Genomic DNA, 23,799 nt, shown 5'->3' with positions numbered 1-23,799 from the left:
CTCAGCCCCACTCACCTCACAGAGTGTTTGTTGTGGGAGAGGAAGGGAAAGGAGAACGTTAGCTGCTTTGAGACTCCTTCGGGTGTGATAAAGCGGGATATCAAATCCAAACTCTTCTTCTCTGCAGCTCACTTCCATGATCTGCTTGGAAGCAACTCTGCAAAATTGCACTCCGTATGTGTACAGTCATACCTCGTGTTGCGTTTTCTTCATGATACATTTTTTCAGGTTGCATCCCACGGCGACCCGGAAGTACTGGAAAGGATTACTTCCGGGTTTCGCCGCTCACGCGTGCGCAGATGCGCAAAATGATGTCACGCGCATGCACAGACGTGGTGAATCACGACCCGCACGGACGCAGACACGGGTTACGTTCTGCTGATGCTGCGAACAGGACTCCGGAACAGATCCCGTTCGCAACCATAGGTACCACTGTATTTGGGAATAATTCCACATAGTTTTACTATAGCCCTCAGTTCAGTTGCGTGCGTGCAAGCTACATCTACTGCACTCTTCTATGCAGCTATTTTAAAAATGTGATTCCCCGCATCCTCATTCTGTTCGCTGGGGGGAACCTCAGGCCAGTGACCCTCTCTCAGCCCAGCCTGCCTCGCAGTGTCGTTGTGAAGATAAAAGGGGAGGGCAGTGGAGAACCATGGAGTAAGTAACCAATGTAATGGGTGGTAGCAAATGAACAATTCTTTAGTTCTTAAGGAAGGATCCAAAAATGCTCTTACTAGAAATTAAGTGCTCATTTAAAAGTATTTATAAACCTCAATATTTTTTAAAGAAGCTGTAAGCGGGGTGCAACCTCAGAACAATGAGCAATAGCATTAAAACAAAAGGAGTTATTGCTAAACCGATAAAACAGTATGATAAAAAGGCATTTAAGAAGAAATAAAAAATAGGAATTCGGGGGAAAGGAAAACAGGGTCTGGTCTTATGGCTTAGGGAAAGCCTGGGGAAGAAGGTATTGCTCGATTCTTCCTCTGCATTCTTTCTGTCTGTCTTGCTCCTCCGAAGAGGGGCTGCACTCTGCGGAGTTCCTAGAATTTGCCGTAATGCTGGAGCAATGCAGTAATTTCCAGGAATAATTAGGCTGCGAAATCTCGCCCGTTGCAGAACATTAGAAGAGCCTGCCAGAGGCCCATCGAGCCAGCCCCGTTCTCACAATGGCCAACCACACGACTGGGGGAAACCAGAAAGCAGGCTCTGATCCCAAGAGCAATTTTTCCCATCCTGAGGTTTCCAGAAAGCAGCATTCAGAAGCATCTCTGCCACGGCCTCTTCCTGCCACACAACTGCCCCGTTTTGAGTGGCACATCACAAATTTAAAGCAGGCATCCCGGTCTCTGATTGGATCCCAAAATGTCCCCTGCATCCATCCTTGGGCAGCCCTTGCTGGGAAACACAACTTCCCGTTTCTGTTGCTCCGCCCACTTCTGCCTCCGGCCCCGCCCATAACTGCCAGGTGGCCCTCGGAAGGTTGCAAAGAAGGGAGTGTGGCCTGTGGAACACCCTCCCACCAGATGTCAAAGAGAAGAACAACTACCAGACTTTTAGAAGACATCTGAAGGCAGCCCTGTTTAGGGAAGCTTTTGATGTTTAACAGACCACTGTATTTTAACACAGTGGTACCTCAGGTTACATACGCTTCAGGTTACATACACTTCAGGTTACACACTCCGCTAACCCAGAAATAGTGCTTCAGGTTAAGAACTTTGCTTCAGGATAAGAACAGAAATTGGGCTCCGGCGGCGCAGTGGCAGCCGCAGGAGGCCCCTTTAGCTAAAGTGGTGCTTCAGGTTAAGAACAGTTTCAGGTTAAGAACGGACCTCCGGAACGAATTAAGTACTTAATTCGAGGTACCACTGTACTTTGTTGGAAGCCGCCCAGAGTGGCTGGGGAAACCGAGTCAGATGGACGGGGTATAAATAATAAATTATTATTATTATTATTATTATTATTATTATTATTATTATTATTATTACCTCCTTGGTTTATATAAAAGTGGAGCAAGCCTTGCCGTTTCTGTTTGCACTCACTTCCCTAAGAAGACGTGGCCTTTTGAGATACATTTTCCTGTGCAATGCAAACTCCTGCTCTGCTGCGTCAACCTCAACAGCTATAAAAACACCAGGTTCAGGCTCTGCCTTGGGTTCCCACACACCCAGTCAGCACTTTTGTGCAGCACATGTTTTCAGCACGCCCCCATCGCTTGCGCATTAGTCATGCTTTTGCGGACTGAGCCCCGGGCTCCAAGGAGTTGCTGGCAGCGGGTGGCAGAAAATCTGAAAATGTCCCGGGGCATTTCCAAAAGCCAGCACAGCTGGCATAGGAGCCCTGGCACTGTGAGAGATGTGGGGAATCGCTGGGGTGGCGATCCCAAAGGCACATGAGCCAGCTGGCTATTTGCACAGCTTCGTGTGCCCGTTGAGACAGGGCCGGATTTAGGTTTGATGAAGCCCTAAGCTGCTGAAGGTAATGGGGCCCTTTATATGTCCAGCTGTCCTTTGTCAACAACAAATTATCGCTGTTGAATATATTGTTGTTGTTTAGTCGTTGAGTCGTGTCCCCATGGACCAGAGCACGCCAGGCACTCCTGTCTTCCACTGCCTCCCGCAGTTTGGTCAAACTCATGCAGGTAGCTTTGAGAACACTGTCCCACCATCTCGTCCTCTGTCGTCCCCTTCTCCTTGTGCCCTCCATCTTTCCCAACATCAGGGTCTTTTCCAGGGAGTCTTCTCTTCTCATGAGGTGGCCAAGGTATTGGAGTCTCAGCTTCAGGATCTGTCCTTCCAGTGAGCACTCAGGGCTGATTTCCTTAAGAATGGAGAGGTTTGATCTTCTTGCAGTCCATGGGACTCTCCAGAGTCTCCTCCAGCCCCAGAATTCAAAAGCATCCATTCTCTGGCGATCAGCCTTCTTTATGGTCCAGCTCTCACTTCCATACATCACAACTGGGAAAATCATAGCTTTAACTATACGGACCTTAGTTGGCAAGGTGATGTCTCGCTTTTTAAGATGCTGTCTAGGTTTGTCATTGCTTTTCTCCCAAGAAGCAGGCATCTTTTAATAGTTGAATATATGCTGTGTGGTAATTTATGGACCTGATATGTATCTAAAGCCATTTGCACATGTTGCCATGCAACTAGTCATTGCAGAATGTAGGCACCCTATATATAGAAAGGAGCAACCCTGTGATATTTTAGGGAGCAGGTGAGCAGTCGGGGCCCATGACTTACATCAGAGGAACCTCCACAACACAAAACACGGTTGCTTTATGTAGGTTTTATTTTTATTTTTTTATCTTATATTTTGGATACGTACAACCATTTTTCCTTTAAATTTTTTGGGGGCCCCCAAGAGAGTGGGGCCCTAAGTTATAGGTTGTTTAGCTTATGTGTAAATCCAGCACTGCGTTGAGATCAGAGGCTGAGGACTAGAGCCTTAAACGTGGTCGCTTCTTTTTTCTAGTTGCCTTAGCCTGCAGACAAGAATCTTAAGCAACAATTAGGGGTGGGGAGGGGGAAATTCGGTCCATAAGAAAATAAGAAGGGCCTGCTGGATCAGGCCAGGGGCCCACCCACTAGGACACGACAGAGGTGTAGGAAAATTATGCATAGAAATCTGTACCAGAGAGGAATGGCAAGACAAGCTGTTGGAATACGCCGAAATGGCAAAACTGACTGGGAGGCTCAGGAACCAAGAAGACAAAAACTTCAATAAAGTATGGGGGGGTTATCATTTATATAGGAGACCTCTGTAAGCAGACGAAAACATTAGCAGGATTTTAATAACACTTGTAATGTAGCAAATAACATGGATAATATGAGAGATTTTAAATATGGATTATGAAACAATATGCAGTTGAAAATGTTGACAAAAGGACCCTTTTAGGGGACGATGGGAGGTCTCAAGATCCGGAGAAATCTCTAAATATGGATATCTATTTTGTATTGTTATAAAGTTGCACTTGTAAAATAAATTTAAAAAATATTTCAAAAGAAAAGAAAATTATGCATAGATGTTTGGGGAAACGTGGTGGGGAATTCCATTCACATTTAAGGGCGAGCTTTCTTAATTTGGCCTTTTCAAAACAATATGAGAACCGGAACGCTCCCATCCTATGAAATTTGCACTTTCCCGAATTTTGCAATGCGGTTTCCCACTCAAGTAATGTATATGAAAACTCATCTACTGGGGTGTGCAGTGTGAGAGTCTGTTGCTGATCAATTAACTGCTTAAAAGCAAGACGGTTCTTAAAAGGCTTTTAATCGATAGCCACACTTCTGTTCCCGCTAACAACCTTTTTGTTTCCCCCCAAAACAGGTCCCTGGTGGCCTCAGAGGGAGAGGGCAGAACAAGCGCAGGAGAGGAAGACTCTCGTGTGGGTGTCTAGATGTGGCAAAAGCTTCTTGCCTGCGACCCCCGTGGTACATCTCGGCCTTCCGATTCATCCCTCTGCTACTGAATAAAAACACCAGCCAAGGGGACCCCTTGCAAAGCCAGTCAACAGGTAGAGGCTGCTGATGCGTGGAGGTTCGTTGCTAGTCTGGGGCAAGAAAGAAGAACTAGTCTATGGAGGAGGCTTTGCATGGACTTCATCCGATTTCTACGTATACAGGTAAAGCAATTTTTTTTGCAAATATTTCCACCACCAATCCCTGCCCCCTCCCCCACAAAAAAAACACTGGGGGGGGGACACAGTTTTGCAAACGGATGCAAAAAATGTGGAGAGCTGAACTGAAGAATGGGAAAACAAGAAACCGCGAGAAAACAACACAGGCAGATTTTGCAAACTTGATGTGGGGAAAGCGGAGAACTGAATTTAATAATGGGGAAACGAGAAAGCACGAGAGAACGAGACCATAAACAGGGAGCTGGCCTCTGTAAAATAGGACACAAATCCACACACACACACACACACACCCAACCAGGCTGACCACAAATGACAAATAGAGTTCAGGAGGAGGCCTCCGGATCTGATCCTGGTCACCCCCCACCCAAGAGGGTCATAATGAAGTCCTGTGTGTTTTGAAGTGAATGGATTTTTAACAGCGAGTTGTAGGGGCCACTCTAACCCCCCCCCCACGCTGTGTTAAGCACTCTCAAGGGTTTAGCTAATGGAAGACGTGGAAGCGAAATAAGTGCTCCCCTAAATCTCAGTGTGGGCTTTCTGACTCCCCGCCAGATGGCCTCAGGGGTCCCCCTTGACTGTTGAGTGGATTTCGCTTGGCTGGGAGACAGAAGGGCAGTACAAGAGGCACTCTGAGGATACCTTGTCTATCAGAAATACCGTATTTTTCGCTCCATAAGACGCACCTGGCCATAAGACGCACCTAGTTTTTAGAGGGGGAAAGCAAGGGAAAAAATATTCTGCGCAGAGCATGTAAGCAGCTCTCACTTTTCTTGCTTTAAACCCTTCCGTCCCTCCTCCCGCTTCGCTGAGAAGCCAGCAGAGCAAGAGCAATAGCTGCACAGCGCCTCTTCTGGTGTGATGGCCTGGGATTTGGACTCGGAGGCTGAACCTGAGGAATCCCAGCCTGCACAGGAGAACCAGCTGAGCCGGGCTGGGGCCTGAGCCTGAAGGGTCCTCACCTGTGCCGGATCCTCAGATACCAGCTGAGTCTGCTCTGGCTCCTGAGGTGATGGAGGACCCATTGCCTGCAGGTGCTCCACTCTCAGCCCTGTTGGAGGAAGCTGAGGTTGCCTCTGGGCCCAGTAACCCTCCAGCCTCTCCTGAGCTGCAGAGGCTCAGGGCAGAGAGGCGGAGGGAACTAAGTTCTCGCAGGAGGAGTGCTCGCCTCCAGGCCAGGAGAGGCGAGTCACCTGTGGACTGGGGCTGCCCTATGACTCGGGGCAGATAAAAGCCAGCCAGCCCCAGTCCCAAGTTGCGGGAGCAACGTTGTTGGTAGCTTGTTCCTGCCTGCACCCTGTCCTGCTCTCCTGCCGGAGCTCCTGACCTCACCCGACTCCCTGCCTTGGACCCAGCTACAGCTCTGACAGACAGCCTCCATACCGCGACCGCGACCTCTGACTGGACTCGGACCTCGCTGCACAGTTAACCCTCACGACCAGCACATCTGGCTTCCCAGCAAAGCAGGATGAGGGACGAAAGGGAGCCCTTACAAGGGAGCGCTGAGCAGAGCCTGGTAGCGGCTCCTGCTGGCTTTTCCGGGAGGTGTGGGAAGGGACAGAGGGCAGCCCGTCAGCCCCTTCTCCCTCCTCGGGGAAAAGCCCCCAAGAGCTCAGCGCGGCTCTTTAAAGGGAGCGCTGAGCAGAGCCTCCCGCCTTCATTCGCTCCATAAGACGCACACACATTTCCCCTTACTTTTTAGGAGGGGAACAGTGCGTCTTATGGAGCGAAAAATACGGTAGCCCTCTCCTGCCCAGCGGCGGAAGAAGCATTTTGGGCACCTGGGGCAGTGCGCCAAGGAGTGGGACAATCCGCCCATAGGGGCAGAACGGGGCATGTGGCATCCTCAGGGAGGGATGGGGCGGGGCACGCCATGGGGCCTCAGCCACCCTACAGCTGCAGGCCCCACACCCGCCATTTTGTCACCCCCGTCAGGGTGACACCCGGGGTGGACCGCCCCTCCTGCACCCCTTCCTTCGCCCCTGCTCCTGCCAGCGTCACTTTTTCTTGCTCTCTGCCTGTCTTGACATCTTTGTGAACTGCACGCGCTTGCTATTCGACATGGCCTTTTACCCCCTTCCTGCCGCAGCCAAACGGCGGAAAGCCAAGCGAGAAATGCTCACCCCGAGAGCTGAGGCGTTAACCAGCTTGGCAAGGGTTGGGGGCTACCTGGTTGGCACTGACCCACGACAGGGCCTTTTTAGTGGTGGCTCCCTAGTTGCAGAATACCCTCCCTGGTGTGGTGCACCTGCCTGCCTCATTACTGATATCCTGGAGAAATTTTAAAGCATTCCTGTTTAACCCAGGCTTTTGATGGCCGAAATACACTGTTTCCGGAAACCCTGCGATCACTGGTCGACACATGGTTTTTAAACCGTTTCTAGATTATTTTTAAATGGGCACCCCACTGGCAAAGGCTGAAGTAGAGCTGGCCAAGATGGGATCTCCCCATGTTTTCTTTTGCACACCCACGGAATGCAGAAGGAGGCTGGATCTAGATGCATCCAAGACGCGTTTCAGTTTAAAGCGTTGTAAATTTAAACAGGGAAAACAGCTAGAGGAAAACCGGGACTCCACATCGCCATCTGGTGGCAAAGTGTTATATTGCATATACAACTCATATAAATTGCTTTTTCTTTACCAGTCTAGCTGAGTCTGGAATCTGAATGACTTGAGCCAGGAGAGGAAGGGGCGAATTGGTCAGTTTGGGTTTCTCGTTTCTCCAGTTTTATGTTCGGACTTCCACATTTTTTCCATCAGTTTGCATTAAAAAAAAAGTTCTTCTGGAAATCCACCAGCATTTCAGTGGCAATTTTTCCTAGTAAACAGATTTTTGTACGCAATCTTGCCTCATGTACGCATATTTGCAAAGCAATGTTTCCTAGTGTAGTGCATTTTTGGCATGTTATTTTCAATAATATATGCATTTTTCATGTGCACTTTAGTGCAGTATATGCCTTTCTGTATGCTGTTATGTGGTAGGAGATTGCAAAATTCAGAGAAGCGTGCATTCCAGAGTTTTGGTTTGTATATTGTTTCACAAAGTGCAAATGAGGTAGATGCACCTTTGGCTGTGAAGTGAAATGAATCTCTACCTCATCCCCAGCCCAGAATTATAGCCAGCAGCTGTTAGTTCCTGCAGATGAACTTTTGTTCTGCATTTGCAGATTTAGCATAGCACAAACCCCAAAGGGTTGGTAGTGGCAGAGAAAGGCTGTATTTCAGGTGAATGACAGCTTCAGCTATGTTCGAGTTGTGAGACACACCAACTCTGTCTACTGGCAGCCCTTACTTTCCCTTGCGGATTCCCATTGCATTTGGGGGATGGTATAAAAGAAGGAAAAGAAACAAATTTCATCCACTATCTCATAAATGGGCACATGGGTGGATGCTTCTTATTAATCCAGACTATGATTGAGGCCTCAGCACTGCACTGTGCTCCATTTCAGCTGCAGTATTCAGGTTGCAGTGTTGTGCACAGTTACTTGGGAGCAAGTAATTTAGCTGCGATGTCTGCATTGCAAGCGGTTGGACGAGATAAGCCTTAGGGGTGCCTGCCGGTTCTGCAGTTCTGTGGTTTTAGTCCCACCGAACTCCATGCAGCTTTCTGGGGTGGTCATTTCTGCACCAGCCAGAAAGATGACTGACAGACAATTCTGCCTGTGCTCATTTATGGGCTAAAGGTGTGCAGCCTGGGAGTCATTTTGGACTCACAGCTGTCCAGGGAGGCGCAGGTCAATTCTGTGTCCAGGGCAGCTGTCTACCAGCTCCATCTGGTACACAGGCTGAGACCCTCCCTGCCCGCGGACTGCCTCGCCAGAGTGGTGCATGCTGTGGTTATCTCCCGCTTGGACTACTGCAATGCGCTCTGCATGGGGCTACCTTTGAAGGTAACCCAGAAACTACAACTAATCCAGAATGCGGCAGCCAGACTGGTGACTGGGAGTGGCTGCTGAGACCACATAACACCGGTCTTGAAAGACCTACACTGGCTCCCAGTACGTTTCCGAGCACAATTCAAAGTGTTGCTGCTGACCTTTAAAGCTCTAAATGGCCAGTATACCTGAAGGAGCGTCTCCACCCCCATCGTTCTGACCAGACACTGAGGTCCAGCGCCGAGGGCCTTCTGGCGGTTCCTTCCCTGCGAGAAGCCAAGTTACAGGGAACCAGGCAGAGGGCCTTCTCAGTGGTGGCGCCCGCCCTGTGGAACGCCCTCCGATCAGATGTCAAAGAGAAAAACTACCAGACTTTTAGAAGACATCTGAAGGCAGCCCTGTTTAGGGAAGCTTTTAATGTTTAATAGATTATTGTATTTTAATATTCTGTTGGAAGTTGCCCAGAGTGGCTGGGGAAGCCCAGCCAGATGGGCGGGGTATAAATAATATGTTGTTGTTGTTGTTAAAGATGCAACTATAAAATAATTGCTAGAATTTACATACAAATGCAAAATATCTCGCCGTAGCAGGGAGGTGAGCAGGTGAACTGCGTGCTTGCTATAGGATTGCCAGACCTCCAGGGTTTGCCTAGCTCTCTCCAGGTGGAAGAGGAAGAGAGACAGACAGACAGACAGACAGACAGACATGTGTGTAACTGGCAAGCTCCAGGCAGGCAGGCGGCAGCAGCAAATTATAGCACAGTCTCTTGGGAAGGGCGGGGCGTCTGCCCTCTTTCGCTCCCTCCACCCGTCTCCCAATTAACCTCCATCTCCAGGGTTTGGCAGTGGAAGGGAATGCAGAGGATGAGTCCCCCGGGACTGACCCCAAGGGCCACCCCTGGGCATCAGGCTGGGTGTGATGGCCTGGGACTCGGGCTCAGATTCGGAACCAGAGGAGACTCAGTCTGCACTGGATCCTTTGCCTCAGGCATCACCTGAACCAAGTCTGAGGCCTGAAATTGAAGAGTCCCAGTCTGCACAGGTTCCCCTGCAACAAGCACCAGCTGGGCCGAGTCAGGGGCCTGAGCCTGCCCTGGCTCCAGATGCGGGGATGACCTCGTTGCCTTCAGCTGGGCCATCACTTACAGCTGCTCCACTACCGGTTGGGTCAGGGGAGGCTGAGGCGGCGTCTGGGTCTAGTAACCCACCGACGTCTTCCAAGCTGCAGAGACTGAGGTCTGAGAGAAGGAGAGACCTGAGTACTCGCAGGAGGAGTGCTTGCCTTTAGGCGAAACAGGGAGGTGGGTCGCCGGGGGATCAGGACCGGCCGTTACTCCAACAAAGATAACAGGCTGTTGGACCCCGCCCCAGGTTGTGGCAGCAACATTGCTGTATGCTAGATCCTGCCTGAGATCCTGTACCTGTCCTTGCCTGGTTTCCTGCCTCGTGTCCTGCCTTGTCCCTGTCGGACTGACTCCTAGCGGAACCTTTGGATTCTGGACCAGACCTGGATCACGTTGCACAGGTTACGCCCAGGCCCAGCACACTGGGGCCCTGAAATCCCAGGGTTTGGGAAGCTCCTGACCTGGTAATGCTGGCCTTTTCTCCAGCTTCTGCTCAGTTGATGGGCAACGCCAAAGGCCTCTTGCAGGACTCAGAGTGCTTTGTCTTGAACTAGACTTTGACCAGACAGCCCTTCAATCAGAGAACAGTCCTCCTCAGAGTTGGGCCCATGGCCACCATATATATATACACACACACACACACACACACACACACACACACACAAACACACACACACACACTTAAGGACGCGGGTGGCGCTGTGGGTTAAACCACAGAGCCTAGGACTTGCTGATCAGAAGGTCGCCGGTTCAAATCCCTGCCACGGGGTGAGCTCCCGTTGCTCGGTTCCTGCTCCTGCCAACCTAGCAGTTCGAAAGCACCTCAAAGTGCAAGTAGATAAATAGGTACCACTCCGGCAGGAAGGTAAACAGCGTTTCTGTGCGCTGCTCTGGTTCGCCAGAAGCGGCTTAGTCCTGCTGGCCACATGACCCGGAAGCTGTACGCTGGCTCCCTCGGCCAATAAAGCGAGATGAGCGCGCAATCCCAGAGTTGGTCACGACTGGACCTAATGGTCAGGGGTCCCTTTACCTTTATATATCTTCTTAGTTAAAAGAAATGCTGAACCTTTCAGCCTTGGAGTCATTCAGGGAGACCCCTTCTTGCAAGTCGCTCGTGATGTGATGCTTCGGAGAAGGAGAAAGCTCCTGCAGTGAGTGCCTGAAGCTTTCATATATATAACAGAGCAGCTCCCTGGATTAGAGCCCAGGATTCTTTTCTCCCCCCCCCCTTTCTAATTTTAAACTAAACCTTCCTTCCTGTAAACACACCACTTCTTGTCTCGCTCTCGCTTTTCCTCCTGCCTCCTGTGTTTGAGAACTGTTGGTATATTCCAGTCTTGGCCAAGCTGGTCCCTTCCAGCTGTTCTAGGACTATGATTCCCATCAGCCCCATCCATGGCCTGTTGCTGGCTGGGGGCTGATGGGAGTTGTAGTCCATTGGGAGCCAGCGTGGTACAGCGGTACCTCTGGTTATGTACTTTATTCGTTCCGGAGGTCCGTTCTTAACCTAAAACTGTTCTTAACCTGAAGCACCATTTTAGCTACTGGGGCCTCCCGCTGCCGCTGCACGATTTCTGTTCTCACCCTGAAGCAAAGTTCTTAACCCGAGGTTCTATTTCTGGGTTAGCGGAGTGTGTAACCTGAAGTGTATGTAACCCAAGGTACCACTGTATAGCACATGGGTAGGCCACCTAAGGCCCGTGGGCCGGATGCGGCCCAATCGCCTTCTAAATCCAGCCTGTGGACGGTCTGGGAATCAGTGTGTTTTTACATGAGTAGAATGTGTCCTCTTATTTAAAATGCATATCTGGGTTATTTGTGGGACCTGCCTGGTGTTTTCACAGGAGTAGAATGTATGCTTTTATTCAAAACACATCTTGGGTTATATGTGGGGCACAGCAATTCGTTCATTATTTTTCTTTTCAAAATACAGTGGTACCTCGGGTTAAGTACTTAATTCGTTCCGGAGGTCCATACTTGACCTGAAACTGTTCTTAACCTGAAGCACCACTTTAGCTAATGGGGCCTCCCGCAGCTGCTGCGCTGCCGGAGCACGATTTCTGTTCTCATCCTGAAGCAAAGTTCTTAACCTGAAGCACTATTTCTGGGTTAGCGGAGTGTGTAACCTGAAGCGTATGTAACCTGAAGCGTATGTAACCTGAGGTACCACTGTATAGTCCAGCCCCCCACAAGGTCTGAGGGACAGTGGACCGCCCCCTTGCTGAAAAAGGTTGCTGACCCCTGGTATAGCACTTGCGAGTGCAGGACTAGGACCTGGGAGACCAGGGTTCGAATCCCCACTGAAGCGCACCGAGTGATCTTGGGAGAGTCACTCTCTCTTGGCCTGACCCACCTCACAGGGTTGTTGCGGGGATTAAATGAGGAAAGAGAGAACCAAATAAGCTGCCTTGAGCTCCTTGGAGACACTGGTGGGATATAAATGCAATAATAAATAAAAATAACCCCCTAAAGCAGGGGTCAGCAAACTTTTTCAGCAGGGGGCCAGTCCACTGTCCCTCAGAGCTTGTGGGGGACGGGACTATATATTTTTTTGGGGGGATGAACGAATTTCTATGCCCCACAAATAACCCAGAGATGCATTTTAAATAAAAAGGACACGTTCTACTCATGTAAAAACACACTGATTCCCAGACCGTCCGCAGGCCAGATTTAGGTGATTGGGCCGGATCCGGCCCCTGGGTCTTAGTTTGCCTAACCATGCCCTAAAGGGTATTACAATGGTTACTCCCTATTGTAGAGCAGCCTTCCCCCAACATGGCACCCTTGATATTTCGGACTACAACTCCCACCTGCCCAAACCAGCACAGCTAATGGGCAAAAGCGATGGGATTTTCTGCTTTGATTCTTGGATGAGGCCCTTTTGAATGAGCTCCCATTGGAGATCTAGAGAGAGCCAGCAATGGGGTGCTTTTGAATTTAGTTAAAAGATTTCTTGACCGCTTGATCCCTGAGTTTTCCTTTACCGGATCCGGTTGGTGTCATTGTCCAAATTATGCACAATCTGCTCTGATTTTCTGGTTTTAATAGGTTTTTAAAAACGTCTCTTGCGGACCAATGTGAGATTCATAAAAGTGGTAGATACGTTTTAATAAACAAACAAACGAATCAATGCAGCCCAATTAATGGGTCAGACTGATCACTTTGGAAGTGGCTGGTGGTTTCAAAAACTGTTGCTAAATAAAAAGCCAGGCAGGCAAACATGCTTGCTTTGTTTGTCTGAGTTAACCCTTGGAATACTGGGCTTGCAGGCGTTGTACACTGGTTAACACATGAGCAGGCTTTTAAAACCACTTGTAATTTTGTTATGAATGGATAATAAGTAATTTAAGTGAGGTTCCAACTGAACAATGGACATGCAGTATATTGATAAATAACAGAACCAAGGAAGGGACTAGAGGGAAGTCCATTTGTTTTGCTATGTGTCGTTTGTGTATTTTTATTGTTTTTATTTTTGGAAAATCAATGAATTGTTATACAGTGGTACCTTTGGTTACGTACTACTTAATTCATTCCGGAGGTCCGTTCTTAACCTGAAACTGTTCTTAACCTGAAGCACCACTTTAGCTAATGGGGCCTCCCGCTGCCGCCGCACGATTTCTGTTCTCATCCTGAAGCAAAGTTCTTAACCTGGAGCACTATTTCTGGGTTAGCGGAGTCTGTAACCTGAAGCGTATGTAACCTGAAGCGTCTGTAACCCGAGGTACCACTGTATTTAAAAAAGGGAATCCTGGGCTTGCAATTTAACAGCCTCAGCAGCAGCAACAGCAACAGATCTCGATCAACCGACTCCTGTTTCTTCCACCGATCGGCAGCTCTGCTTCCCCCTGCGCCCCCCCCCGGCAACAGGAGGGGGAGCCCGGGTGCCTCTGAGCGCGTGCAGAGCGCCCTCCCTCCCACTCCACTGCGGAGCAAACCCCTCCGCCTCCATCACATCTCTGGGGTTGAGAGGATGGGGCGAGGGGTGTCCCGAGCGCTTCGGCAGCGTCCTCCGGGCGCCTCTCCCTCCGCCCGCTCCGCCGACTCCGCACCGGCTGCGCAGCGCCGCGAGTGACGCTCCTCTTCAAAGAGTGCGGCAAGTTGGGCGCGCGGAGGGGGCCGTACCAAGTAGAGGGGGGGGAGTCGAGAGGGGAAAGAGCGACGGGAAGATGCCCCCCCTTTCCCCCCCCCTGCGCTCTTTGTATCTCTCCTCCTCTTCCTCAGCGAGAGGAAGAACCTGAGCGCGCGCGCGAGAGAGAGAGAGAGAAAGGCCGGCTCTCCGCGGGCGCGGCTGCCCGGGCCACCCCCGCGGCGGCGCTTGGTACGGTCTGGCTCCCCCCCCCCCCAGTCCATGTGTTGCGAGCGCAGCAGCGCCAGTCGGCTGCCGGGCAGCGCCAGGGGAGGAGCGGACGAGGAGCTGCAGCTGCGGGAGCGGAGGCTCGGACGGGCAGCCGGCGAGGGAGACGCGGGAAGAGGCGAGGTGAGCGGCGGCGGCGGCGCCGGAGGGGAGCCGAGAAGCGGAGGCGCCCCTCAAAACTCCCCCTCTCGGAATAAGGGGGTCCCGAGCTCCCCCCTTTTTGCTGCTTCTCTCGCGGCTCCCAGGTTGGGGGTCCCTTCGCTCAAAGTTGGAGGACTTTTCCAAGCTGTGGGGCTGGGGTTATTTTTTTTGGGGGGGGGGGTTGCGTTTCTGTGGGGCGCTCAGATTTGGAGGCGAGCTTTCCAACTCGAGGGGGGTCTCCCTCTTGGGAACCCCGGGTTGTTTTGAATCAAGGGGTGCTGCTTTTCTCTGGGGCGGGAGCAAAGCTTTTTGCAACCTCCCCCCCCCACAAGATCGGGGGCTGGCTTTCTTTGGAAGGGACGCGGGGGGGGCTCGAAGTTTGGGGGCTCTAACTTTGTGCCTTCGGAGAGCCTTTTTGCACGGGGAGTTGTGGGGCAGAGCGGGGGGCTGGCAGCTCATCCAGCCAGGATACAGCACACACACATCCCATTTGTGTGCTTGGAAACAGAGTTGCAATATGTGGGGTACATCTGTGCCCCCCCCAATTTGTGTTCCTAGAAACTGGGTCTCTGGAAACAGAGTTGCAATGTGTGGGGTGCCTCTGTGCCCCCTCCAATAGGCTGTGCCCCCCCAATTTGTGTTCCTGGAAACTGGGTCTCTGGAAACAGAGTTGCAATATGTGGGGTGCCTCTGTGCCCCCCTCCAATAGGCTGTGCCCCCCCCAATTTGTGTTCCTGGAAACTGGGTCTCTGGAAACAGAGTTGCAATGTGTGGGGTGCCTCTGTGCCCCCCTCCAATAGGCTGTGCCCCCCCAATTTGTGTTCCTGGAAACTGGGTCTCTGGAAACAGAGTTGCAATATGTGGGGTTCATCTGTGCAACCCCCACCCTCCCCATAGGCTGTGCACTTGGCTGGACTCCTCCAGTCAAGCAGCCAGGGGAATAAGCCGAATTTCCTTCTGTCTCCGGCTGGCTTGGATCAGCTGTGATGGCGCATACTTGGGTGGCATCCTTTGGCTGCCTGGAGTTCCATGGAAATAAGAGCACGCGGAGGAGCATCTCTGCCTCGATGCTTCTGGCTCAAAATCCTTCCTCCCAAAGGGATGGGGGGTGGCTGGGGGCTCGGAAACGGCTTGTGGGTGCTCCCCAGATGCCAGAAACTCAGATATATAAGCCATGCGCCGATTGGCTCCTTAAGCCAGGGTTGCAGTTACCGAAACAGGATGCCTAGTTGCCAGTTTTGAGGCCAGACAGCTAGAAAGTCATCTTTTTCAATACAATGTTTTGGTTCCTGAAATTTATTCTGATTGTGCAGATAAAATACAGTCATACCTTGTCTTAGTTGACAAACAAATCGGCTCCCAAATGCCGAAAACCTGAAAGTGTGTGCTCTGGTTTTCAAACGTTTTTCAGAAGCCAAACATCCGACACGGCTTCAGATCAAGTGCAGGAAGTTCCTGCAGCCAATCGGAAAATGTGCTTTGGTTTTCAAATGGTTTCAGGAGTCAAACAAACTTCCGGAATGGATTAGGTTCGAGAACCGAGGTGTGCCTGTATCACGAGTTCTACAGGATGTGGCATTAGCGTGTGAGAACAGTCTAGATCCCATGTTCCCCAGGCATGCGCCTCTGGGCATCTTCACTTAGTCACAAGTGACCAATTGTTGTTGTTTAGTCGTTTAGTCGTGTCCGACTCTTCGTGACCCCCTGGCCCAGAGCACGCCAGGCCCTCCTGTCTTCCACTGCCTCCTGCAGTTTGGTCAAACTCATGTTTGTAGCTTTGAGAACACTGTCCAACCACCTCATTCTCTGTTGTCCCCTTCTCCTTCTGCCCTCCATCTTTCCCAGCATCAGGGTCTTCTCCAGGGAGTCTTCTCTTCTCCTGAGGTGGCCAAAGTCTTGGAGCCTCAGCTTCAGGATCTGTCCTTCCAGTGAGCACTCAGGGCTGATTTCCTTCAGAATAGAGAGGTTTGATCTTCTTGCAGTCCATGGGACTCTCCAGAGTCTCCTCCAGCACCAGAATTCAAAAGCATCCATTCTTCGGCGATCAGCCTTCTTGATGGTCCAGTAGCCAGGTGCAAAATGCGCCTGGCAAATTCCGAACACTGCTCCCACCATCCCTGACTATTGGCCATGCTGGCTGGGGTTGCGGGGAGTTCCCCATCCTGGGTTTAATGCTCATGACATTTTGGGGCTCAGTTTTGGCATGGAAAGCCTGTTGGCTGACAATGTGCAAGGCTGGACGGCAATTAAATGGCCCTGAATGTGCGCACAGTGTTAGAAAAATTGCAGCAGGGAGCCCCCTTTTATTCTCACCCCCACCCCCCTAATTCTCAACAGCTTGGTGGAGTTACACCACCAGCCCTTCCCCTTTGTGTTTTTTGGGACTTGGTGACCACGCTGATAAGGGAGAGGGATGATAATGTTGCAGCACACATGGACCCCGAGGGATTTGCGGAGACTCCAGGAGTGGCCCTCTGATGGGGAGATAAAGGGAGCTATTTCCACTTGCGATTTGTAAGAGTTTGAAGGGAAAATTGGTTGCAGGGCTGGGTCTGCGTTAAGACCGCACTCTGCTCTAGTGTGCCGGGCCAAAGTTTTGTCCTGCAAATGACCCTTTAATGCAAGTAGGGCTTCACTCTGCACCAGGGATGGGGGGAAACCCTGGCTCTCCAGATGTTGTTGGACGACAACAAGCATCAGCCCCAGCCAGAGTGGCCAAAGGTCATGGAAGTTTTGCCTCTCCAGATGTTGCTCCAAATTCCCCATCACTGCTCCGCATCTAGAATGCAGATTTCAACTTGTTGGTTTTAGGTGTTGTGCAATATTTCTGAAATATCTGAGATCCTGGTGCAATCTTGCTCGCTATGACAGATCACTTTTAGTTGCCACATAGGTTGGGTGCTGAGATTTATGGGATGGTCTCCCCACCTGTATCAACTTCTGTAAGTAGCAATATATTGCGTTCAGTTTTGGGGGAGCTTGGATAATGGAAGTTTCTATAAACCAGGTGGTCCCTCCCACCTGGATTCCCTAAGTAGCCTTGGGCAAAGCACTGTCTCAGCCTTCAGCCCTCCAGCTAACCCCCTGCCTTACAGGGTTGCTGTACAGGCGACGTGCAAAGTGCTTGACTTGCAAAGTGTAGTAGTAGTTGTGGATGCTGTAGTCTTTGGAAGTAGGTGGCTGGGCTAGCACTGAAACCACATTTCTCCTCTGTGGAATGATAGTATGTCTGCAAGTTAGCCTGTTGCATCAAAAGCAACAGAGTTGTGGAGCACCTTAAAATGAAGTTGGTATTTTCCAACCAAGAAATATCAAAGGGATGCCCCCAGCATGAATCTGCTAAATTAGAAGTTACTTGAAAGTTTGATTCTGTCCATTTGGGCATGAATCGAGACAATGGTTTCCTGTCCTGCTACAAGTGTTAGCAATGATAAGATAATTGTGCCAATTACTGCTATTGTGATCAGTTGGTGTGCTTGTTTTGCATACATTGAAGCTTTAGTTGAGTTGCCACAATTGGTTATTTTCTGCATTCCATTGCTATTTGATTCTGTTTTACGTTCCCCACCCCCCAGTGTCCCTGTGTAAATTTTACACACATGAACATGCCTCTGTCAACTGAGGATAAGACTTCATGCACCTGAGGAAGTGGACTCTGAGCTGCAAAAACATCTGTTGACATACAATACAGTCGTACCTCGGAGGTCAAATGGAATCCGTTCGGCTTCCTAAAGAACATTCAAAAACCGGAACACTCACTTCCAGTTTTCGATCGTTCTGGAGCCAAAATGTACGAGTTCCAGGGTGTTCGAGAACTGAGGTACGACTGTATACGTGTTTTTTTATATTGTTTTGCACGTTGGGGGCAGAAAGGCAAAATTAATACTTTTGCTAATGGCCATAAGAATGATGGCCCCAGATTAACTTCTGTGGCCCCCACTGCTGATTATTATATATTTCATTTATTTGTCACTTTTCAGTGGCTCATCTGTTAGACACACAGCAAAGCTGAAAAACCTATAACCCTATTAGCCTTGTTTCACTACTACTATGCTATAAGATCCACTGTCCTGTAATATCATATATGAGTTTGTACTACTGATGAAGCCCAGGACAGCGAAACAAGGCTAATATTCTGGAAATCCTTGTCTTAGACTCTGTGAAAGGATTCTGTGGAACTGCAACAACCTTTCGTGTGGATTGTTGGACTCTATGAACAGGCAGGTGGAATAGACATTTTCACATGTATGGACCTTATTCATAAACTGATTAGAGAAAGAACTGATCCACTGGGTCTTCTGCTTTTTCCATTGAACTTTATGAGCTACTTCTGTTGAAATCTACAATTCAGTACAATGAATAGTATATATTATTTTTTCAAACGTACAGCCGGTTACGTCTTGTGTGTTTATTATTTATTTATTGGGTATTTGTATGCTGCAGGTAAGAGATGGGAAACTTCAGGGCTCCAGGGACCAAATCTGGCCCCTTAGACCTCCTCTGTTTGACTCTAGGAATTCTCCCCAGCTGCACTTTTCTCTAACCAAGCTGTTGTCTTTAAGAGTTTTTGCCTGTCTGGAATGTGGCCTTGAACTCTGTTGAATGCTACTTGCTTGCCAGATTGGATGGGGGAGCATGCAAGTTTGTGTAGAGCAGTGTTTCCCAACCTTGGGCCCCCAGCTGTTTTTGAACTACAACTCCCATCATCCCTGACTAGCAAGACCAGTGGCAAGGGATGATGGGAATTGTAGTCCAAAAACAGCTGGAGGCCCAAGGTTGGGAAACACTGGTGTAGAGACTAGCCTGCTGTGCAAAGGTGAAATTCCCAGGTGTGGCCCTCCCACTTCCTGGCCCTGGCCTCGCCCAACACTGGCATGGGAGATGACCCAGAGGGAATGCGGTTCTCAGGCTGAGAAAGGTCCCCCATCGCCGCTGCAAGTAACTCTACCAAAGTACGTTGTATTGTTCACACCCGTGACAAGGGCTTTTGCCTAGTCCTCAAGACAGTTCTTCTGGCCAAGCCCAAAGGAGTGAAAGGTTACAGCTGGTCCCCGCCCCCCACATCCTCTCTGCTTCCTCATGTCCTCCAATGTTGCTCAGTTCCATTTTCAGGTGGTAACTGTGCTGACTTGGTGATGGATGCCACATATTCATTAACCCCCCCCTCCCAAAAAATAAATAAATCCCAAGTTCAGTAAAGCACAGTGGGTATTTTTGCTCCTTGTCTTGTGAAAGGTAGATCTGGAGGATGGGCAGGGTTTGCTCTTAGAATCATCAAACTGTAGACTTGGAGGGTATCACGGTCCGGTTCATGGGCGGTCGAAGTCCCGGCTGGGGACGTTGGGACCGGGGGCAAGATGGCGGGGTGGTAGCAGGAACGGGAGTCAGGAAGCCAGGAGTCAGGAAGCCAAGAGTCCGAGGGTCAGGAAGCAAGGAGTCACGAAGACATCTGAAGGCAGCCCTGTTTAGGGAAGTTTTTAATATTTAATGCTGTACTGTTTTTAACATTTGATTGGGAGCCACCCAGAGTGGCTGGGGAAATTCAGCCGGATGGGCGGGGTATAAATAATAAATTATTATTATTATTCTCCCTCTGCAGGGGCAGAGTGCAATGGCAGTTTCAGCAGCGATATACCGCCAAGTGAAGCTGTCATCGCGGTCTGCCCCTATATACCGGCCCTGGGCCATATATCGCTGTATCTCCCAGGCCTGTACCTCCAGCTTGTCAATATCCTTCCTAAGCTGAGGTCCCCAGAGCTGGAATGGTACCTCTCCATCTTGTGAAGGCATCAGCAGCTTCCTAGCACCGGGGGAACATGCTGCAGTTGTAGACCGCATGGCTGGATATGCTAACTGGCCCTGGACCTAAAGTGCAACTAGGATTTAAAATGAATTTGAAGGACTGCAGTCTTGAAACGGCTTCTGTTCCCAAGGCAGGTGTCGAAGGGGCCGTTCCAGAGCTAGCAGCTTGCAGACTGCAGGGCTTGTTCGTTTTTTATTGGATTAATAGATCATGGCAAAAAAGAGCCCTTGATGAAGATTAATAGGAAGCAAAAGGGTTCCCACTGAGAAGAGTTAATATCTAGTTATTTTACCAGCAGGGAACTTCATCCAGGAGCTGCCAGCCAAATGCTCAGGAACTGGAAGTGTGTATTTGTGTGTGTTTGTGTGTGCGTAATTGGTTGGCAAGCAGGTTTGGGTTGTGTTGGCTGATGAGCATCTTTGACATCTAAGCTCCAAAACTCGGGGCAATTGCATACAGGACAGCCTTATGGGAGAAGTTAAGCACATTTTCCTGCTAGAACTGCTTTGCAGCTGCACAGTGGTCTGTGTTGAAAGGGGGGGGAGGGAACTGTTGCAGTGAATTTATATATTTAAGAAATGCAAATGTGTATCACGTTGGATGTGTATCGTCCAACTTTACCAGCTGGATTCCCTGCATGTGAATTTGGGTACAAAAAAAGATCTTCTGTTGCAAGGCCAACCCCATATCCTGAAGAAGACAGTGACTTGTCCATGGTGACGAAAGAGACAAGGCTATGTTGTTTATCTTGTAGCTTGTTTTGGTCATTGTGGCATCTTTTTAAAGCTTGACAGCTACTTCGAAAAACGGGCAGATTCTTCCGTATGTATCTCTTCCTGCATTTGGCCTTCAGGAGAGTATCTTTACAACCGGGCCTTTTATTGTCCGTTAGGCTTCGTTTTCTGGTGTGCCCATCGCGTTGTGATTCATTCTTCTCCTCTTTTTTTTCTGGTGTTCCCCTTCCAAGAGAATTCTGGGCTGTGTTTGACTTCTTTCTCTTCCTCCTCCTCCTCTCCCTCCTTTTAAAATTCATGTTTTCGAGAGAGTGAGAGCACTGAAGGGGAGGAAGAAAATCCCAAATCTGTAAGCAATTATCCTATTACATGCAAGGCAGTCCTATGGAGAGCTTAATTCAGAGCAGATGTAGAAAAAAGCATGTGAATTCCAAATTTCAGATGATCTCAACTCCTACCTCCCCTTTTTATTTTCCAAATGCGCTTGAAACTGGATGGGGTTTTACAAATCATGAAGAGGTCTTTTTTTCTTTTCAGAAACGCCCTTTTAAGATCTTCCACGTATCGTGTGAAATGTTTGTAACGGGGGCTTTGTCCTGTTCCTTTCTCTTGCTACACCCCACTATCTACCAAGGAAGTTCCACTTGTAAAAGGGGTCTGCAAAAGGGATGGGCAATTTTTGTCAACTTCAGTCTTAAGGACTCCGTTCCTCTTCATTCGACATACAAGTTTTTGTACTTGATTTTGCCTTGTAGACATATTCTTGCCAACGGTTTCTTCCAAAATAGTGCACTTTCCCCCTCTGACATGTATATTTTAGTCCGTATACACTGCTTTGCATGCACTTTTGGGTTGGAGAACTGCAACCCGAAAACTTTGAAGAAGTGTGAATTTGGAGGAATAGCTGTGTTTCTGTAAATTTATTGCTTCAGTATTTCCACCCGCCATCCCTAGACCAGAAGCACCATTTTTGTTTCATGCCGTTGGGCGATGCCTGTATTATTATTTTTCCTGCTGCGAATCTGGCATCTTGGAGCGTGTGGACGTTAAACTTAAATAATCGATTGGGGGAAATTTTAAGAACTGTTGCATGGTTTCCCTTGCAAGGGAAGCCTTGCAGCGCTGTTCAGGGGTTGCCTTCAACCACAAACCTTATTCGCCCTTTCCATCCAAATCTACCTTCAGGGAAGTCTGCTAAGGAGGGATGCTGGAGGCAGTAAAGCTCATTGGTTCAAAATCCCGTTCTCTCATTGGCCAGCCAGAAGCCTATGAGATGCGCCAAACAAGGGCCAGATCTCAGCATCATTCTCTCCTCTTGCAGTTTCCAGCAGCTGATATTCAGAAGCATTTTAGACACAATAATGTTTATTATTTTCATACTAAAACGTAAGAGAGAATAAACAATAATAAAAGAGAAAAAGGAGTAAAATAAAAAGGAAAAACAAAACAAAAAGAATATAAAACATAAAATACATCCAATCACCACATAAATTAAAACTTAATTAATTAAAATCCATCTTCATCAACATTACTTGACTTCCTCTAATCTCTTCCATCTGAATTTCTTAGTAATTATATATAGCAGTTTCCAATATCATTATTTCATAAAACCATATCACAGTTCTAATCATATTTCCTAACTTTTCTTATCATACTTTCTTATTTAATTACTTAATCCTAATTTAGTCCTAGGCCTAATTAATTCTTTCAAGTGGTTACATATCTTTAGTATTACAATATTTATTCAAATAGTCTTTGAATTTCTTCCAGTCTTCTTGGTGTTCCTCTTCTTTCTGGTCGCGGATTCTCCCCGTGAGATCAGCCAGCTCCATAAACTCCATCACTATTCAGAAGCATTTTGAGGCAGTGATGGTAGGACAATAGCCATGATGGCTAGTAGCCATCAGTAGCGCTTTCCTCCATGAATTTGTCTAATCTTCCTCTAAAGCCATGTTTCCCAACCCCCGAGCAAGACATCTGAAAACAGCCCTATTTTAAAAGATTGATGTTTTAATGTATTTTTAATCTTTTGTTGGAAGCCACCCAGACTGGCTAGGGAAACCCAGCAAGGTGGGCGGAGTACAAATAATAAATTATTATTAAATTATTATTATTATTGGGTCGCCAGCTGTTTTCGGACTACAATTCCCATCATCCCTGACCACTGGTCTTGCTAGTTAGGGGTGATGGGAGTTGTAGTCCAAAATCAGCTGGAGACCCAAGACTGGGAAACGCTGCTCTAAAGCCCATCTAGGTTGGTGGCCTCTATTGCCTGCTGTGGAAGTGACTTCCATCACTTAACTGTGCACCACACAATATTTTCTTTTATCTCTCTGCAATCCTCCAACACCCAGCTTCATTGAATGACCACCAGTTTTAGCGTTAAAGAGAGAAAGGGAAATATTTCTCCGTCGTTTTGTCCATGCCGTGCATTGTAAAACCGATGATGACTCTTCAACGAAGCATTCATTTAAAAAATCAGTACGCAAAGCTGAATTAATTGTATGTGCTTTGAACTTGCTAAAGGTACCCCTGACAGTTAAGTCCAGTCGCGAACGAATCTGGGGTTGCGGCGCTCATCTCGCTTTACTGGCCGAGGGAGCCGGCGTTTGTCCGCAGACAGTTTTTCCAGGTCATGTGGCCAGCATGACTAAGCCGCTTCTGGCGAAACCAGAACAGCGCACGGAAACGCCATTTACCTTCCCGCCGGAGCGGTACCTATTTATCTACTTGCACTTTGACGTGCTTTCGAACTGCTAGGTTGGCAGGAGCAGGGACCGAGCAACGGGAGCTCACCCCGTTGCGGGGATTCGAACCGCCGACCTTCTGATCGGCAAGCCCTAGGCTCTGTGGTTTAGACCATAGAGCCACCCGCGTCCCCTTGAACTTGCAAATGTCAGAGCAAAACTTTCATTCGTTTTTAAATCCGTGTGAATGCATTACCTTGGCCTCTTTGGTTTTCCCTACCGGAGGCCTCATTCCTCCCAACATAACGGCATCTGAGAGAGGTGCTGCGTAAAGTACAATTGGTGGTGGTCAAGAGGAAACAGGAAATACCCCATCAAAGAGGCACTTCCTCTTCAGGGCCTTTGAGAGTTGCTGTCATTGTTCTGGGGCAGTGGGCATTTCC

The 23,799-nt window shown here is 49.0% G+C and overlaps 1 protein-coding gene across 1 annotated transcript in view; it reads left to right on the top strand.

The window, feature by feature from the left end:
• Positions 1–23,799, top strand: part of FRMD6 (FERM domain containing 6) — a 148,866-nt gene that overhangs the window by 46,455 nt on the left and 78,612 nt on the right. The window contains exon 2 of the mRNA XM_053365658.1: positions 4,333–4,627. The gene's annotated coding sequence lies outside the window, so the exon portion shown is untranslated. The remainder of the gene's footprint in view (positions 1–4,332; positions 4,628–23,799) is intronic.

This window comes from Podarcis raffonei, chromosome 1 (assembly GCF_027172205.1).
Source record: "Podarcis raffonei isolate rPodRaf1 chromosome 1, rPodRaf1.pri, whole genome shotgun sequence".
In the NCBI taxonomy this organism is placed as follows: Eukaryota; Metazoa; Chordata; class Lepidosauria; order Squamata; family Lacertidae; genus Podarcis; species Podarcis raffonei.
This window is presented reverse-complemented; position numbering and strand designations above follow the sequence as displayed.